The sequence below is a fragment of the Mustela nigripes genome, chromosome 12 (genome assembly GCF_022355385.1).
Source record: "Mustela nigripes isolate SB6536 chromosome 12, MUSNIG.SB6536, whole genome shotgun sequence".
In the NCBI taxonomy this organism is placed as follows: Eukaryota; Metazoa; Chordata; class Mammalia; order Carnivora; family Mustelidae; genus Mustela; species Mustela nigripes.
The window spans coordinates 64,172,795-64,192,565 of record NC_081568.1 but is presented as its reverse complement, the minus strand read 5'-3'; the positions used below and the strand labels follow the sequence as shown (position 1 = coordinate 64,192,565).

At 49.9% G+C, this 19,771-nt stretch overlaps 2 long non-coding RNA genes across 2 annotated transcripts; both read right to left on the bottom strand.

Annotated features, from left to right (window-relative positions):
- Positions 1-2,118: 2,118 nt before the first annotated feature.
- On the bottom strand, positions 2,119-17,021 carry LOC132027845 (uncharacterized). The gene is made up of 3 exons (XR_009407225.1): positions 16,945-17,021; positions 16,321-16,448; positions 2,119-2,432 (listed from the first exon to the last, which is right to left on the bottom strand). It is a non-coding gene; the product is annotated as an uncharacterized LOC132027845 (long non-coding RNA).
- Positions 2,840-4,495, bottom strand: LOC132027846 (uncharacterized). Its single transcript, XR_009407226.1, has 3 exons — positions 4,421-4,495; positions 3,330-3,467; positions 2,840-2,942 (listed from the first exon to the last, which is right to left on the bottom strand). It is a non-coding gene; the product is annotated as an uncharacterized LOC132027846 (long non-coding RNA).
- Positions 17,022-19,771: the final 2,750 nt, after the last annotated feature.

Genomic DNA, 19,771 nt, shown 5'->3' with positions numbered 1-19,771 from the left:
CTGTGCAAACAGAAAGGTTTTCAAATTTTTCAGGAACCGGAGTAGCAGAGCTCACTTTTGCTAAAACTAACCCCAGCATCAATAACAAATGGACCCGGCCAGGGGAAGACCTGTAAGCCTTGTATGGAGACAGGGCTGTGGGTTTGGGCCATGCTGTCGGCCTCTTCTGGGGAACAGCCACTGCAAACCCATGTGGGACCGAAGTTGCTGGGGACCCAAACCCATGGATGGGACAAGAAAGAATGATCGATGTTGACTTTGAGAAACCTCTCTCCAGCATCTAGACTCTTGATTGAGGGGAAAATCTTGTTTTTCAGGCCTGGTTTTCTCTTTGGGGTGGTGTCTGTCACTCACAGCTGAACTAATCCTCATCCCTATAGACAAGAGCCTATATCGCTATCCCCAAAGCCCAGGCCAGTCCACCACAGCCCACTGCTTTATCATAAGTCCCAAGGGAAGACTACAGTGCTCAGATAGGATCAGTATAGTTCAAGATCTGCCAATGAGCAGCCCAGTAAACCGAGCCCTGGCTCAGCTGACCCTCCAACACTGAGTTCCAGCTAGAAGGTGCCAGCAGTCAGCCTGATGGGGTTTCTGGAAATGGCTAGAGGTTTGGTTCCTGAGAAGGGCAGGAAAGAGCTTAAAGAATGAGAAGGCTGAGGACAGGAGAACTGGCTTGAAATTCCTTGCTGCCTGGCTTAAATCCAACGTCTGGAAAAACAGAATGCAGGCATACATCACTTTATTGTGCTTTGTTTTATTGTGCTTTGCTAATATCGTGTTTTTTTATTAATTAAATGTTTGTGGCAACTCTGTTTCAAGCAAGTCTATCGGTGCCATTTTTCTAAAAGCATTTGCTCACTTTGTGTCTCTGTGCCACATTTTGGTAATTCTTGCAATATTTCAAACTTTGTCATTATTGTATTTGTTATGGTGATCTGCGATCAGCGATGATGACTCACTGGAAGCTCAGATGATAGTTAGCATTTTTTAGCAATAAAGTATTTTTAAATTAAGCTTTGTACATTTCTTTAGACATAATGGTATCGCACACCTAATAGACTACTGTATAGAGTAAACATAAATTTTATAGGCACTGGGAAACAAAAAAATTCATTTGACTCACTTTATTTCCATATTCTCTTCATTGCAGTGTCTGGAACCAAACCCCCGATGTCTCCAAGGTATACCTATGTACACTGAACAGGCCAGCAAGCAGGAGGCCTCAGATGCCCAACTTCATCTCAGAGCTGGTGAGTGCTTCCCTCTACCCGCCAAACAGAAAGGACCCACGTGAGCCCCCTTCCCCCACCTGGGAAGACGGAATGCCATAGCCCACTTGTGGCCATGTAGTGGCCATCTGTGTTCCCACAGCCCAGCACCCATTCAGACATTTCAGTGCTAATGTAACCCAGCTTTACTCAGGGAATCCCTATCCAACTTTCAGTCCCAGGGGAGTGGGACTCCACCCTAGGGCCACAGCCACCATGTGACTCAGTCCTGGCCAATCAGAGTGCCTGTATTTCCTCTGCCACTCTGATTGATCAGGAAGGAGCAAGTGCCCCCTTAAGACCAATGAGACCCCAGGAGATTTACTTTTCTATTGAGAGAAGAGCAGATTTCTTTTGCCAGGGTTGGAACCCAACAGTAGCCATCTGCTGGCACGTGGAGCATCAGGAAGAAGCAGAAATGGGCAGAGCCAAGGCAGGTGTCCTGGTCCTAGCTGGATTTAAGCCTGAAGCTTGTCACCCCTTGGATTTATAGATATCAATACATTTCTTCCCCCGTCACTACCCTTAACTAGCTGCCTGAGCATGTTTTGGTTTAATGGCAACACCATTTCTTCTCGAGTTGGCAAATTTCCTTCCAGCGTCTCAAGGCCACCTTAACCACCCTTCCCGTGATGGGGTGAGCCCTCTGTCCCCTGGCCAAGTTGAGCAGGACCACGCTGAATGGACCTGTTTCCATGTCACCTCAATGACAGGACCTGTCTTCCCTTTAACACTGTAGCCAGGGCCCAGCATCCAGTAGGCGCTCACTAAATGCTGATTGGAGAAATAAATGAATGACTGCAGAGAAGCAAGCTACTCATTCATCAAGTTTATGGATGACATGAAATTGGGAGCAGTTTCTAGCCAGAGGTTAGAATCGTAAAGCAGATTGGCTTTCGCAAATGAGAGTATGGCAAGGCTGAGTCGGAATTGGATGATGTTCATTAAGTAACTAGTTTGAAGAAGTCATCGCCAGCAGTCTGTGTGAGCTGGGGAGGTAATGCTTTCTGTGCATGTTCCAGGACAAGCTGTGGATAGCAGGCTGGATACAGCAAAAGAAGCTGGATATTGAGGGTCGGTCTCCTCACGGAGGTCACTTCATGGGCACCTGACAGGCAAGACCCTGGCAAGTCCTTCGCCTCCAGGAAGGCATTCTCTGCTCTGTATTTCGGAGACATAGAAGATTCAGGGAAGCATTAAAAATAGGGAAAGGGAAGACAAATTGGATTTCTGAAGTCAGGTTAAAGAGACTGGGGTTGCTGCATCTGGAAGGAAAAGAGGGAGAAACCATTTCTCCAATGGGCTTTTATGAGGGGCGTCACCCCCCCAGAGCAGAGAAGGTGCCCAAGAAGGGGAATAATGGGCAGGGAGGCACTGGCAGCCCGCCCTGCCCCCACTGCCGCCTCCAGAGCTGCTACCACCCCTGCTGTTTACGCTTTTATCGTTTGCAATGAAAGACGATGATGTGTGTGTGCGCTGTATTGATTGTGCCTCTTAGATTTTTATGTCATTGTGGAAAGCAGCAATTATGCTTACCCGCTCTGGAGGGAGCAAATAGCCCCGGGGGAGGATGCCGCAGGGCCGGGGAAAACTCCAAAAGCAGGTGGGAGGGGTCCAGCTCAGGAGGTGGAGGCTAGAGACAGCCAGAACAGGGGAGGGGACTAATTGAACCTGAGAAGGGAAGGAATACCACCAAGTGGATGCACCATCTACCCTGTAGCTGTTTATTAAACACCTATGGTGTGCTAGATACTCAAGTCCTTGTCCCACACTCCTGTGAAAGCCCTCCAGTGGCTTCCCTTTTGCATTCATAATAAATCCGCTCTGCTTATCAAGACATATGTCATCTGACCCTCACCCACCTCTCTGGTCCCACCTCCATCTTCTCCCCTCCTCATTGCCACCTAGCCATCTGGCCTTTTCCTGGTCAGCCCGCTTACCAAGCTTAGCCCTGCCTCAAGGCCTTTGCCCTTGCTATTGCCTCTGTCTGGAATCCTGTTCCCGACACTTTATCCTGTCATTATCTTCACATTCAGATCTCAGCTGAAATATCACTACCTCACAGAGTCCCATCATGTCATGTCCACGCTAGCCTCTCATTGTCACGCCATCTTCTTTTCTTCATAGCACTTCTCATTCTCAGATACGCTCTTGTCTTTGGGTTCATTGTCGGTCTCTCCCACCAAAATGTAAATGCTAAAAGAATAGGGGTCTTATTTACTTCTTGTTCACTGCTTTGCCACTAGCATCTAGAGGAGTTCCTGGCACGCAACATGAGTATAATGGATATTGATAGCTATTATTAGCTAGTTAATAGTAGAGGAAACTGAGATTTAGGGAGTGTATTAATTAGGACCATATTTAACTGGAAGTAACAGGATATCCACCTAATTTCAAGAGGTGATTGCTAACATTGGTCCAATTGCTCAATGATGGCCTCATAGACTGAGGAACTGTCCATCTTTCTTCCCACTTTTTCTTAGGCTGTTACTCTCAGCTTGCCCCTCATGATCACAAAGTGGCTGCTGCTGCTCCTGATATAATTTGGCATTCAAGGCAGGAAGGAGCAGAGAAGGCAAAATTCTTGTCTAGCTGAGTATGTCTCTCTCTTTACCAGGTCTTTCCCGTTTCTAAAACACTCCTCACCAGGATTCTAATTCCAGCTCATTGGCTGGATCTATGTCACTTGCTGTAAGAGATTTTGGGTAACAGAGCTCTCTGCACTCCAAGATAAAGGAAGGCAGAGGAGAGGTGGGTTGGATGTGAGTGTTGAGTGAGCCAGCCTCAGCAACTACAGAGAAGTGAGCAGACTTGCTCACAGCCATAGCCATAGATGGCAGAGTTGAGATTTGAGTCGACATGTCTGGGCCAGGGTCATGCCCTACTTGTCACACCCTGGCACTTCCCTCTTGGCATCTGGGTAAGAGGGCAAAGGCACTAAACAGACCATAAATGCCATCAGGCACATCCTTCCCCCTCCTGCCCCAAACAGTCCTGCCCACACTGGCTTTTCTTTATCCCAACATCCCCCCCTCCCCAGGCACACAGTGCTCTAGCCACAACAATCTACTCAGGGTTCCCCAAATGCACACAGTCTTCCCTCCCCTGTCCCTTTACACACATTGTTCAGAGCCCCTGCCAACTCTCACCACTCTGCTCATCCTTCAAAGACCAGCTCAAGTGTCGCCTCCTGTAACTCTTCCCCTTCCTTGCTTACTCACCAGCTAGAACCTGTCCTTGTAACAAAGAGGAGACAAAAAACAAAATAAATAAGACCATTTTATAGACAGATGGATGTGATGAGAAAACAAAACAGGGTGACATGTTAAAGAACAACTGGGAGGCTGTTACAGATGGAACAATGCCCCCCAAAGATTTTATGTCCTAGCCCCAGAACCTAAGAATATGTTAGGTTACATGACAAAGGGAAATTATTAGTGTTGCAGGTGGAATTAAGGTTGTGTATAACGAAGATTTGGCTGGCTTCTGTCCCTGCTTCCTGAGAGGTGACCTTTAAATCCTTGGTATTTCTGGAGTGATAGGATTGTCTTTGTTGTTCATGGTGGCCCCTCAGACCACACCTGAAGATTTATGCTAACAAAGCCCTTCGGATGAGGGCTGACCATGCCAGAAAGAGCAGCCATGTGATTAGAGAGTTGAAACTTTGAGCCATCTGTAACTAGCCTGCCCTCCTCGGAGGAGGGAGGCTGGACGTTGAGTTCAACCACAGGGCCAGTGATTCAACCAATTCAATCAGTCATGCCTACACAATGAAACCCTGATAAAAACTGACACCAGAGTTCCAGGGAACTTCCTGGTTGACAATATGGTCACAAGCTGATGAGCTGGAAGGGTAACACATCCTGATGGCACAGGGCTAGGACATAAAAGCTTCAGATTTGCCCCCTGCACAGCCCTCATCCCCCGGGTCTCTCCCTTTGTTTCTGAGTTATCGCTTTTTTTGCTTTCCTGAGTTTTCTGAGTCCTTCTAGCAAATTATAGAACCTAAGGCAGAAGTTAGAACTCCTGAATTGGTAGCCAGCTGGTCAGAAATGAAGATGGCCTGGGGACCCTGAACTTCTGCCTGATATTTGAAGTGAGGGTAGTCCTGTGAAGGACTGTGGCCTTGACTCATGAAGTTTGGGCTCATTCCCCATAGTCAGGGTTATAGCATTTGGCTAATCAACTGTCCTTGAGTTGGGAGATTATCCTGGATTATCCAGTGGGCTCAATAACATGGGTTTTTCCAACTGGAAGAGGGAGGCAGAAGAGAGAGAACCAGAGAAACAGCAGTGTGAAAGCAGCTCAGCCCAACGTTGCTAGCTTTGAGGAGGGAGAAGGGAAGATGGCGGACCCCAGCTTCTAAAATCAGGCAAAGGTAAGGAAACAGATTCTACCCTGGAGCCTCCAGAAGAAATGCAGCCCCACCGGCACTTGATTTTAGCCTCGTGAGACCCAGTTTGGACTTCTGACCTCCAGAGCTGCAGGATAACCAAAGTGTGTTGTTTTAAACCCCTTGTTTGTGGTCATTTATTGCAACAGCAGTGGGCAAATAACACGGGGGTATTTTTTGGTGGGGATGCACGTTCTTCTGTCACTCTGTTACTGGCTTTGATTGTAAGACCTCAAAAATGTAAACCTTACCTGATTCAACTTTCTACACACACTACTTACTGGAGACCCAGCAGGGATGGGAGCTTCTTCCCTCATAGCATTTTCATTTTGTTTAACATTGTGTGTGTGTGTGTGTGTGTGTGTGTGTAGTCTACGAATTTTAACACATGTAGAGGTTCATGGAACCACCACAATCAGGATATGGAAGATGTCGGGCACCCCCACAAGACTCCGGCATGCTATCCTTTCTCATCACACATTTCCCACACCCCTAAGTCCTGGCAACCACTGACCTATTCTCCAATGCTATAGCTCTGTGATTTTGAGAAACTCCCATTAATGGAAACACATGTTACATAACCTTTTGAGACTGGCTTCTTTCCCTCAGCATAATGCCTTCGACAGTCATTCAAGCTGATGACTGTACTAGTGGTTCGTTCCTTTTTATCACTGAGCTGTATTCCATTGAATGGATGTACTGCAGTTTATCCATTCACCTACTGGAAGACATTTTGATTGTTTCCAGTTCTTGGCAATTACCAACAGAGATGCTATGAATATTTGTGAACCATGCAAACATAAGTTTTCATTTCTTTAGACTGAATACCTAGGAGTCTAATTGTTGGGTCATATGGTAAGTATATATTTAACTTGATAAGAAACTGCCAAACTTTTCTGGAGGAACTGTACCATTTTGCCTTTCCACGGAGAATGTGTGAGAGTTCCAGTTTCTCCACATCCTAGCCAGCACTTGGTTTTGTCAGTATTTTTTATTTTTATTTTTTTTCCATTCAGCTAGATGTGCAGTTGTAACTTTTTGGCCTAATGGTTAATGATAGTGAACATTTTCTCTTGCGCCTATTGGCCATGTTTATATTCTCTTGGGTCAAGTGCCTGTTTTCAAATCTTTTGCTTGTTGTTGTTGTTTGTTTGGTTTTTTTTTTTTTTTTTTTTTTTTTTTGGCTTGGTTTTTAAATAGGTTATTTGGTTTCTTACTGTTGAGTTTTGAGCTTTCTTCTCTGGGAGCTCCTCTGGACTTTCCAGTTCATGGAGGTGCCCCTTTTCTAGTGCTCAGGATAGAAGGTGGGAGCATTATTTACTTCCATCTGTCATGCCTTTCCTGTAACTGCTCATGTTGGTCCCAAGTAGCTCATACTCTTACTGCAACTCCTGTGACCACATTGTTTGGTTGCTGGGGTAAAGATTTCTGGGTGGCTCAGTTGGTTAAGCCTCTGTCTTCAGCTCAGGTCATGATCTTGGAGTCCAGGAATCATGCCCCACACTGGGATCCCTGCTCAACGAGGAAGCTGCTTCTCCCTCTGACCCCCATCTCATACTCTCTCTCAAATAAATAAATAAAATCTTAAAAAAAAAAAAAAGTCAAACAGGAGACTTATGTTTTCTTTCTCAGCAATGGAAGACCCCTTCCTTGGTCTTCAAGCCAGAATTGGAAGGTTTTTCCTGTAACTCTCTCTGTCGATGCTAATATCCCCTTCAAGATTTGGGGCTGCATTGCATCACCCATTCAACCCAGGGCATAGTAGAGTGGGAGGAAGTAGTAAACTTACCACCAATTTGGTGTTACTTTGCTATCTGGTCTTTTCAGAGAGTTCAAATAGCTCATGTGCATTCTCTCCAGGTGTATTCAATGGGAGAGAGAGGGTGGAGTGTCTTACCTAGACCTGGAACCTCCCAGAAATTTTTTAAAGTACATGATGCATGTTTACATACACAGTGCCAAAGCCACCATGCAGGAAGCACCTCTTACATCAGGCACAGGAACAGAATTTTGTGTTCAGAGGGTTATGCTTAGGCAGCTATCCCTCTTTCTAGCTGTGTGATGCTGGGCAAAAATCCAAATGTATCTGATCCTCAAGTTGTCTTGCCATAAGAGTGTGGCAAAGATCAGACCCAATAATATGTATAAAGCCCTTCACCTCAGGACCCAGAACATAGTAAGTGGCCAAGAAATGATAGCTACTCTTGATGTTATTATTTTGTTGTGGGCAGAGTCCTGGGGTTACAAGCTGCAGAGAGAGACTCTGCCCATGTTGTGCAGAAAGGGAAGGTCCATTTGGAGCTTCCGGAATCCAGGAGCTGAGGGATCAGGTCTAGGAACATCAGGGACTGCAGGCTGGGTCGAGCCTCACAGTTGAGTTTGCTCCTGACACCACATTGTAGGACAGGCTGCCCTCAAGGCTCCCACGGTGGGAGGTGGGTGTCATCCCTGCCCTCCCATGAAGACCACACCCACAGGGAACTTTCCACGAGGAAATGGACTAATAAGCAAGGGGGATTTAGGGAAACCCTCCCCTTCAAAAAATCTCCTTTCCTCTTGTGAGTTTAAAGACCACAGGCAGGAAACCTAACCTCTCTGTACCTCGATTTTCTCACCTGTGAAATAAGGTCATAACCCTATGAACTGAAGATTTCACCCAATAATATCGGGAAAGGACTATAACTCCGGATCAGACACCAAGCTAGTGCCCAATTCTGAGTTTTATTATTATTACATGTCACTGCCCATTCAATCCTCAGAACAACCTCTGGGTGTTACTGACCTCGCTTTCCCAGTGGAGAAACTCATAGGGGTGCTGCGATTTGGCCAAGGACACTGACTTTAAAGCTGCTTTTTTCTTTTCTCTTCTTTCCTTTTTTTAAAAGTAGCCTCCATGCCCAGCGTGGAGCCCAACGTGGGCCTTGAACTCACGACCCTGAGATCAAGACCCAAGCTGAGATCAAGAGCCGGATGCTTAACTGACTGAGCCACCCAGGTGCCCCAATGCTGCTTTGATCTCAACAAGCTTTCCCTGTCCCCAAGGTGGGGGTGGTCAGAATGCCACCAGCTGTGGGGCAGGCCCCAGTGTATACAGCTGATGGCAGCCACAGCAGGGGCAGCACTCAGGGAAGGGGGTCTTGTAACAAAGGGGGTTGTGAGAACGCCCTCCATCCGAGGTCCTTCGTGTGTTGGAAGCAAAGAACTGCCTGCAAAATGAGCTCACCTGTGTACAAAATACATCTACCCTCAGTGCTCCCGTGTTTTGCTCCATGCTTTTCTCATGAAAGATATCAGTTATTTGGATGAAACTGTCAGGATGAGAAATTGTGGGCTAGGAGACAGGACAGTGTCCCTAGCGGGTCTGTGGGTCACGAGGTTTGGCACCAGAAGCCCTGAGCTGACTGGGCACAGGCTGGGGTGGGGCAAAGGCCAGGGCTGGACCACCAGCGCCACAGGAAACCTGGGGCAGGGGAGCCTAGGGACCAATCGGGACCCATCCCGGGGCGGGAGGGTATGGTGCTACAGAGGGCTCCTTGTTTTCTTTCCATTTTTTCCCTTTATTTCCCCTCCACTTAAGAAAAAGCTGTAACGAGACAGCCTATGGAACGACAAGATTGATTGTGTCGTTCTGGCCTTTGAGGGAAGAAGGGGGGAAAAATCAAATTATTGGACAGGTTCCTTTTAAAGAACTGCTGCTTTAATTTATTTTCTTATATTTTGTCGATAGCTGTTGTTTTTTTCTTGAACAAGTGCTGCACTTTATAAATGGATTTCACTTGGGCAAAACAAACACAGTCATTTCATACTTCTCCTTCCTTCTAAAACTTACTTAAAATGTGGTGAGTGGCTGAGATTTACACACGGGGTCTGACCATCACTCGGGAGGGGGATAGGTGGCTCTCGAGAAAGCACCCTGTCTCAGCTGGGGAGGGGACAGGCAGCAGCGGACATGGCCACAGACCACCTCCCAGCCACACAGTAAGGAGCCCAGGCCTGTTGGGGCTCCCTGTCCCCCACCAAGGAGACATTTTAAGGATCCCCCCACCCACTCTTAAAGAGTCTGATTCAGTGAGTCTGGAGTGGATCCCCAGACTCTGTGGGAGTTTTTAATCTCAGATGATTGGATAATAAATCCAAGCTGGGTGACCTCCCGGCCTCACCCCTACCACCTCCAAGTGCCCTGGACTCCTCTGGTGCCCCCAGCCTCTGCCCCTCTGCTTCCTCGACCTGCAAGTCAGACTCACCTTTTCAAATGGCAAAATCCTGTTCCGCCTCATAACCCAGGGCGGGTGTCACCATTCACTCACTCAGTTATGCAGCTGCTCATTGCAAATGTATTTATTCAGCACCTTTATATGCCAGGCACTGGGCTTGGCATTACAATGAGTAATATACAGAGATACAGAAAGAGGAAGAGAGAGAATCCTTGCCCTCCAGAAACCCACGGAACAGCCAAGAGGGAGGGAGAGAGCTCTTTCTGGCCCCTGCTGTGCCACACTCGGAGTGGGGTCTCGAATTCAGACATCCCCGGGGGTCCAGTAGACCCCTACGTGAGCCAAGAAGCAGGCTAGGCCTGGCTGGGGCCAGGGACGGCCCACCCTCCCCATGGGGCTGCAGCCCAAGTATGCCTTGTGGAAGGGAGCTCAGAGTAGACAACTGGTTTTTCAGGAGAAGCTAGGAACCCACATATTTATATGAAATCTCCTGGTTTTTTTTTCTTTAGATCTACTCTCCCTGGGAGCCACACAAACCTGCCTGCCTGGCGCTTGTGCTGGGTGTGAAACTTCCAGAGCCCATCTCCTGCAGAGGGAAGGGAGGGGCAGTGTCTGGCTGAGTGATGCCTGACCAGAGAGACTGAGCTGCAGTTGGGTTCAGACGCCTCCCCTGGCTACTGCCACCTGGGTCCCCAGGTCCTGGAGCCACCCCACTCCAGTGCCCAGGAGGCCTGGCCAACCCAGGCCAAGCAGTCCCCTTTCTCTGCCGCAGGATCCTCCAGCCTGGTCGCTCTGCGGACTTAAATAATAAATTGCAGCAGAGAGAGGGAAATTAAGCCATGCAGTGGGGGAAGTGGGGGCTGGGGGCTGGAGGCTGCGATGGAAATCTAATGAGGAGTCAGCCAAGTGAAAAGGAGCAGGCAGATGGGGGGGGCGGGCTGCAGGGATTGGCGAGGGGTGGGTCTCTCCGCCACCCCATCCCCTGAGCTTAGGCCTGTAGCAGAGCTGCATGGCAGCCTCCATCTGTCCACACTAGAAATCTAGCTTGCTCCTGCCATTGGGTAAAGCAAGATGAAGCCCCCTGTCACGCCCTCACCTCCTCAACACACCCCTTCAGGACGAGCCTCGCTCACAGGGGCTTGGCACCCAGGACCCCTCAGCTTTGTCCCCATCCTGATCCACCCTGATGAGTGGGAGTAGAGCTCGGCAGGCTTCTTCCTTGCACCCTTTACTCTCCCTTCCTCCCCGTGTCCCCCCTACGCTGAGGACCCCAGGGTGCCCAGTGTCTAAGGTTAACACGGCACAAGCAACAGGTCAGAACGTTCTGGTCCACCACACTAGAAGAAGCCCCCCCACCCAGGCTGGGAGAACCCTGGAGTGAGGGGCCTGGGAGAGGTGGGGAGAGTTAGTCTGGCCCTGTGTGCCTCACTTTTTTTTTTTTTTGACAGAGAGAGAGCACAAGCAGGGGGAGTGGCAGGCAGAGTGAGAAAGAGAAGCAACCTCCCCACTGAGCAGGAGCCCGACATGGGGCTCCATCCCAGACAGGGCCCTGGGATCATGACCCAAGCCAAAGGCAGATGCTTAATTGACTGAGCCACCCAAGCGCCCCTGTGTGCCTCACTTTTGAGGCAAGGCCTGTGGAGCAGCAAGGCCCCTCTACCTGTCCCCCAGCCAGCAAGACATAAGAAACTCCTTTAAGAAGGGTAAGGACAGACAGGTTTACGGTGGCTCAGAAGGTCCCCGTGTGCCCCAGGGAGCCACAATATTGGTCTTAGAGTGAGATGGCCACCAGAGTGGTCCTGGAACGTGACTGGTGGACCCCAGTGGCCAGGGTGGAGCACATGGCAGAGGAAAGACCCTGGACTAGGAGAAACTGGGGATCTCAACGGAGAACTCTGGGAATGAGGGCACAGCAAGGAGGGTGGCACAGATGCAGGGTGAACTTGGCCCTCATTCAAGGCCTTGACCCTTTGTGGGCCCTTCCTCTATGTTAATGAGAAGGTGGGGACTTGAAACAGAAGAAGGAGACCCAGAATTAATCAAGAACACCTGAACTGACTATATTTACACGGAGTTGACCAAAATAGGGGCTGAGATAGAAATTAAGTTCAGTATTACAGAACCATCTTTGCCCACCTGAGTTTGAAACCCTGGAGACTCTTCCCATGCTTGGCACCGAGGTCTCAAGAGGCATTTGGTGTGCGGGCAGAGACCCTCCTGAGTGTCTGTTCTGCTCCGGGCTCAGTCCGGGGGCTGGGGGTGAAGCTGAGGTCCCAACCCTGCCTGCTGATATTGGACGTGGAGGAGACTGTCGGTGTGAAAGTGAGAGTGACTGCATGAGCTGATGTAAGATTTTGGGAACTGTGGCCTGAACCATCTGCGCAGGTCCTGTGATCAAGATTACCCTGGAGGGGACCCAGGAAGGCCTCTCTGAGGAGGAAACACTGGGCTGAGTCTCCAATGAGGAGAAGGAGCTAAAGGGGAAGGTCAGAGGAGAAGGCATTTCAGGCAGAGAGGACAGCAGGTGCACCGGGCCAGAGATCGGTGTGGGCTTGCAGAATAGTGAAATGGGGCCCAGTGCATAGCAGCATGGTATGAGCAGGGTCAGTGAACCCCGCAAGGCACAGGGGGGCCTGCCCTTCATTCTATGTGATGGGAAGTCAGGAGCAAGAGAAGCAAGGAAGACTGGTTTGATTTACTTCTTTCAAAGACTAGATCTTGATGACAGGGGACAATCTGTAGTGAAGCATAGAGTCCCCTGCCCTCTTGAATGGTGCCAGATGCATTGTTCGAAGCAGGCTTGTGGCCCAGCCAGCAGCCCCTTGCCCACCCCATGAACTTCACCTCCAAGATGCTATTCCTCCACACCGCACAGCCTCGCCATGCCGTCTCCATGACCCCCTGTGGGAGTCCCCAGTCACAGTCTATGTATGTATGTTTGTATGTCTATTCAGGCCACTGATCCAAGTGTGCCAAAGCCATGACGATATCTTCCTACTATCTGCATTCTTTATTTCAACCCATTTTCCGCCCTGCAGTGGAATGTAAGACTTGGTTATCTCAGGAATTAGGGTTTAAATTCTGTTGATTCAGATCTTCTTCTCCCCCATCTCCTTGTTCCTGGATTTTGGCAAATGTAGGTGGTGTCTCAACATGGCGGGGGCGGGGAGGGGGGGCTGCAGGTGGGTCATAGGTCAATGTCTTCCCTACTGGCACTCACCCAAGACATGTCTTGGCTGTCCTCTCCCTTGAGCATTGGCAGCAAAGAGGTGTCTGTGTCCCTGTCTGGTCCCTGCTTGTAAGTGTGGGTGGGGGGTCTCCCTTTGTCACAACTGGGAGGTCCAGTTGTCCCCCTAGTGCTCTGGGACTGGGAAGCTCCCTGCGCTAAGGACCTTGCTGCAAGCCACCTCTCACCTCCTGTCTATTGTCACCACACCCTGTCAAGGCATAGGGTACCAGAGGACCTCACCCAACCAGGAAACAAAGCTCAGGGGCTCCCTGTGGCCAGATCCTCAGCTGACCTGGGGGCTACTCCTCCCCAGCCCTGCCAGTGATTGCATAAAGAGGTCATTGCGGACATCCCCAGCCCACACTGGGTGAGATGAAGCAACTAGGTGAGATGAAGCAACTAGGAGAGATGAAGCAACTAGGAGAGATGGGGACAACTTGTGCTGAGAGCTACACGTGGGGGTGGGGGCTGGCTCCAGGGGAGGGGGTCCCTGCCTCGGGGGCAGGTCCATCAAGGCAACAAGATGCCCACTGAGGACCCCTCCAAGTTGTTGTTCTCCATCCCCTACTCTGCGTTGATACCATCCACAGACTTGGACTTTGCCTTAAACCCCTTCTTTGGCCCTGCTGGCCAGCCACACGTGGTACCCTCTGATTCCTGCTGTTACCCACCCTCCAGCCCTTGCCTGTGTCCCCATCATTCTGTCCAGCATCATGCCTATTGGCCTTTTGCCTCCCTCACCTTGTTGGAGAGGACCCACAGACCCTGGAGCCCAGTCCCTGGAGCTCTGGGGTCGAGTCTCCTCTCTTCCACTCTGATGCCCTGTCCATCCAGGTCTTGGCTGCTCCCTTCTCTGCTGTCCATTTCCTGCCCAAGACATGGGCAGGAACCACAGCATGAAGCTCTGTGTGCTTTCAGTCACATTCACCTGGGAAATGACTGCTGCAGACGGGCTGCTGGGGACAGGTGGCTGGAGCCCCATAGCACAGCAGAGACACTTTGGGCAGCAATGGGACAGTATTCTGTCCACCTATAAATACACGCCCCTCCCCCCGCCAGAGAGTCCAGTACTCACATGCCTTCCAGAAACTGGCCCAGCTGCCTGGGAAGGAGACAGGGATCCTTTGCAGCATGGTTTCTAATTGTGAAAAGCTGGGAGCCACCTAAGTATTCATCAAGGGGGCAATGGGTGTATAAACCTCGGACTAGCTGTGGAAGGGAAGACCACATGCGGTTCCAGGAAGGATCGAGAGCCACGCAGATCTATGCACACAGAGCTGAAAACACATTGGTGCAAAAAAAACGAGAAACTGATGATACCGTATGATACCATTTTAAAAAGGAAAAAAGAAATCCACAAAAGAGTACTAACTCTTTTAAGGTACATTTATGTATTTGTAAAATCAAGAGGGAAAAAAAAATCATAGTCGTTCCCTCTGGGAAAGGGAGAGAAGGGGTGGGGTTAGTGCTGGTGGTCACAGGGGACTTTATCTGGAATGTTCTAATTTTTTCAAAAGAAGAACGGATCCTTGTATGACATGTGTAATTTATCATAACTGAAGAAGGACAAAGAACTCCAACAGCCGGGCCACATGCCCCTTGTGTCAGCCTTGTTCTTGGCTCCCCGCCCCTCCCCCACTCTCCCCACCTTGTCTCCCCACCCCTCAGGCCTTCCTCCAGTCCCAACCCTCTCTCTAGACCCAGAGCTGAAGGCTGTTAGATCTTCCATTTAAAACTCCTCATCCGCGCCCGCACTGGGGAGTTTCTTACTCCCTTTCAGATGTAACTGCCTGTCACCAATAATAGTCTTTTTCGATTTCATTTCCTTCAGCTCCTGCCAGCCACTCTGAGAGCCTCCTTCCCATCCCTGCTGCCACCCCCCCCCCCAGCCCCAAGTCAGGGGAAAAAAATACATTTTTGCCTTTACTATGATGTATGCGATCCCATAAAACAGTGAAACAGATATGAAAGGTTGAGAGAAGGTAGATAAATGGCTCCTATTATTCTACCAATCAAATGAAATACCTCTCCACGTCCTCATTTGAATGATAATAAAACTCGGAGAGGCTGCTGGTTCACTGTTGTCATCGCTGGCAGCCGCTGGAACCGAGGAGCCACAGGCCAAGGTAACCTTGGGGTGTCCTCTGCAGCCTGCTAGGGCTGGTAGTCCTGGCTCCTTACTCTCCCCCAGCCCAGGGCTCTCCTTACTCCCACTCCTGCCCCACCACCAGCTCACCCACTGGACAGCTCTGTACCTGTCTGCCCAGCCCCCAGCTCTCTCCGAGCTCCACAGGGCAGAGCCAGGGCCCCAGAATAAGAAACCAGGGTACTGCCAAGAATGCTCTGCTTCTCAACTTTCTCAGTCCAGACCTCCCCTGAAAGTCCCTGATGGCCTATCTAGATTGACCACCCACCCCAGGCATTCCCAAGGCACTAGCCACACGCCTCAGTGATGGGGCTGTCACTTGTGTCTTGTTCTGTCCCTAGTCCAGGGCATGTCTGTCTCCACAGCTTGGCTCTGAATTCCAGAAGGCGGGGACCACACGGGACTGGCTTGGCAGTGCCTCACAGCCTAATCATGTGTGCGGAGTCTTCATTCACTCCGCCAGCATCTACCAAATGCACCTGGAACCCCCTCCTTAGTTCAGATGCCTCGCCGTTGAAGAAACTGGTGAGAAGCCCTTCCTGGGGGAGCCCACTCCATAGGTGTGGGGCGCAGGTCAAGCCACCTCCCCTTTTGAGCCCTGCAGTACCACAGACTGTAAGTGCCCGCAGTTCCATTTCCAGTGCATTTTTAGGGCCTCCCATGCGTCCTGGCCTGACAACCAGGGAACCCCTGTGGCTTTGGCCTTCCTGCATTTCCCCCACGCTGCTGGGAGCAGCACCCAAGGACTCCCCACTTCCCTGCCACGGACAGTCCTGGCAGCTGTCAGTCCTGAGACCGTGTACCCTGGTGTGTGCTAACACGGGTGGGTGAGGCCAGGCAGACTCCACTCTGCGCATGGGAGACTCTTTGGCAGAATTTAACATCCTGACAGCCACACCCTAAAGATACTTGAAATTCTCATGACTCAGATTCCTAACAGGGCCATGATTTTGGCCCTACCCTTCAAATAAATTCCCCTCGTTTAAGGTAGCCAGGTCAGTCACGGACCCCAGGATTGCCAAGGTCGGACAATGCCCCAAACTGGCCTGCAGGGCCCCAGGACTTACCCTGTTATCTTGTTCAAGTGACATCTCACTGTCCGCCCCGGGCCCCATCAGAGCAGAGGTCTGGCTGAGGAGGCTCCCCAGCAGCATCGGGAGCAGCGCCTGCCCACAGGAGGCGTGCATGACAATGACTGAAACAGCAGTAACAGTACCCATTTAGAGATGAGGAAGAGAAGCCCTAGAGGGCCAGAAACAAGTCAGGACCCAAATCCAAGCTTTCTCTCTCCTTGCCTGGGCCTCCTCCCTCTGTACCAGTAGCTCCCATATACCAGATTCTCCCTCTTCCTCAAGCCAAGGAACACCCCTAGGAAGAGACAAGCCAGAGCTGAGACTCAGTTCCCTAAAGGGGGAGGAGACTAGCAAAGTCCGTCTGTGGGGTTAACTCACTGCACGCAAAGGTAGTTCCCGGAATGCACTGGAAGTCTGTCTAGCAGTTCACTAGACTGACATCAGGCAGAACACGGAGGCCTGGGAGGGACCAGGAGCAAGGGCTGCTCGGAGCCTGCTCCAGCTCCTTCTCAGTCCTTGTGTCAGGCCTCAAAAGCCGAGGACAGGCGTAGGCATGTGGTGGTCCTCTGGCTGGCTGCCCCCATAGGTAATCTAACAGACACAAGTCAGCACCATTACCTCCTGCAGAGGGAGTGGACTCGGAGCTGCTGAAGCCCCGCAATCTAACGAGTGAGGCCAAACAGACTGTGACTCCTGGTTCCAGGCTGGCTCAGACTCCCAAGGGCTGCTTTGGGCCTGGCCGCATTGCTCAGGCTTTTATAGGCTTAAGAGCACCGGCTCAGAAAGCCAAGGGCTCCTTGGAGGGAACTGAAACGGAACATTCTGCGGCTGGGGAACGGAGGGCTGTGAAAAGACGGTGACAGAGCCGAAGTCCCCCACCACAACATGGGGCTGACCCGGATGAGGGACCCTCAGACCTCCACCAGGGAAGAGGCAGTGTGGCTGAGGCAGGAAGAGACAGTGTGGCTGACCTTCAGCAGGCCATTGCGACTCTGAGTCCCTACCTCCCCATGTATAAGATGAAGCCGCTCCTCGGGACCACTGTAAGGATTAAACAAACATGAAATTGATTTGTTTATATGAAAATAACTTGGAATGGAAATGAAAACATATATCCACCAAGACTGTACATGAAAGTTCGTGGCAGCCTTATTCACAATTGCCAGATACTGGAGACCATCCAAATGCTCCGTCAATCGGCGAATGAATAAAGAAACACGTGTCCACATGATGAAATACAACTCAGCACTCAAAGAAACAAACCACTGATACACCCCAAAACGTGGATGGCTCTCGAAAGCATAATGAAGGCCACGTGGCAGAGTCAAACTCAAAGGCCGCATCTGCAGGATTCCGTGCACAGCTGGTTCTTGCTGTTCGCGGTCACCATGTTCTGAGAAGTGGCCGCAGACACTGCGTTTGTGAATTCGGACCTACCACTCCAAGGGGCATTCAGGGTTCGCTTCCTGCAAGCCTCCATCAGCCAATCAATACACAATTGTGTTGTATGTGAGGTTCTGTATCCAGAAAGACACTTCGTGTAATGTATATTATTGATTCATTAACATTGAACCCACAGCTGGCAACACTAAAACTCATATGAATGAAGCTTACCTAACACGTGTAGTTTCTCCACAGGGCGCGTCACAGTCTTCTTGACACCTCAGAACACTGGGCAGCCCTGGAGCCCTACCCTTGGGGGTTATTTTAAACAGTAAAACCACCAACAAAGAGCACAAAAATCTCAAAGGCAGGGTACTCAATGAACGTCACAAAGGACACTTGTTTACAGTATGAGAGCTGGAAGAAGAAAATGAGTGTCACCTTCTTTAACCTCAGCGGGGGACATGTGCTTCAAGCAAAATAAAATATGTTTTAGTTATTTGTCAGAGAGAGAGCGCAGCACACAAGCGGGTGGGTGGGGGAGGCAGAACAGGCAGAGGGAGAAGCATGCTCCCTGCTGAGCAGGGAACCCGACGTGGGACTCGATCCCAGGACCTGGGGATCATGACCTGAACTGAAGGCAGACGCTTAAACGACTGACCCACCCAGGTGCCCTGCAAATTAAAATATTCACCACTCTGTACATGTCTGTGAATCACCATGAAAGCACCATGAGTCTTAATTTGGGGGTTACAAATAAACTTTAGTGAGTAAACATGTTTACAAATACAGAATCTGTGAATACTGAGGACTGACTGTATGTAAAAGTCTAAAGAAAAAAATCAGACCCACAGTGACAGAAAGCAAATCAGTGGTTGTCTGGTGCAGGAAAGCACAGAGACCGACAAGGAAGGACCATAAGGCACCTTCTGGGTGATGTTCTCTATCTTGATTGTGGGGAGGCGGGCATTACATAGGGGGATAAATCTGTAAAGCTCACTAAAACATACACTTGAAATGGATAAGTTTTATTGTTCATAGATTATACCTCAATAAGTTGAATTTACAGAAATGACTTAGCATGATGTCTGATCATTCTGCCTTTCCTTTTGGGATCTCGGGACCAGCCTTCTTGGAAGGGTCAGCAAAGGATGAAGGAAGAAGCAGGGAGTGCCAACCTGGGCTCCATTTGGAAGCTATTTGTGTCTTTCCCTCCCCATGAGATGGCGTGTATGACCCAGACCTTTGGTTTCTCCCACGCAGACTTTTTCATTCCCACTTTGTCCCTCAGAACACTTTTGGTTGCACATGTCAGAAACCCAGTTCAAATCAGCTTAGATAAAGTGGGGAGAGAAGGTGGTTTTTGCTCCTGTCTTGGAAAGAAAGCTCTGCATCAGGCATGGCTAGATCTAGGACTTAAGTGTGGTCACTGGACCAAGGTTGACCACCCACTCCTGAGTCTGTTTCTCTGGGTCAGTTTCACTCTGGGACCATGAGTGGCAAGGTGGTCCCTAGCAGCTCCGGAACTCCAAGGAGAGGGAACTTCTCTGTCCCAGCAAAGATGGAGAAGCAAGCATCCTTTGCCCAATTCACTGCTGAGGGATGGAGTGTGCTGACTGATCAGGCCTGCATCCTGTTCTCACTTCCCATGAAGAATATGGACCGAGGATAGGGGAAGAGTCTTCCCAAAAGAAAATCCAAAATATGGGACAAGAGACAGGGGCCATGTGCCTAACAGCCAGTTTGCTTTGAGTCAGAGCTCCTTTTCCTGGGCTGATATCATAAATACATCAAGAACCTGGACCTGGCAGGGAACGGATGGGAAATTGGAATTAAACTCAGTATTCTAAACCCCGATGGAAAAAAAAGGCAGGATAACTGCGTAACTGCCCCAGGAGAAGAAGCAGAAAGATCTTATCTAGAAGTAATTGCCTGGCTTTGCTGCCCCAGCTCCCCACTCCTGATGCAGAATCCAGGTACCATCTTCTTCTCTTGCTACAGAAATTACAGTGACCTAAAAATCTTGTCCCTATTTTGAGACCAACAGCAATCATTTTGGAAA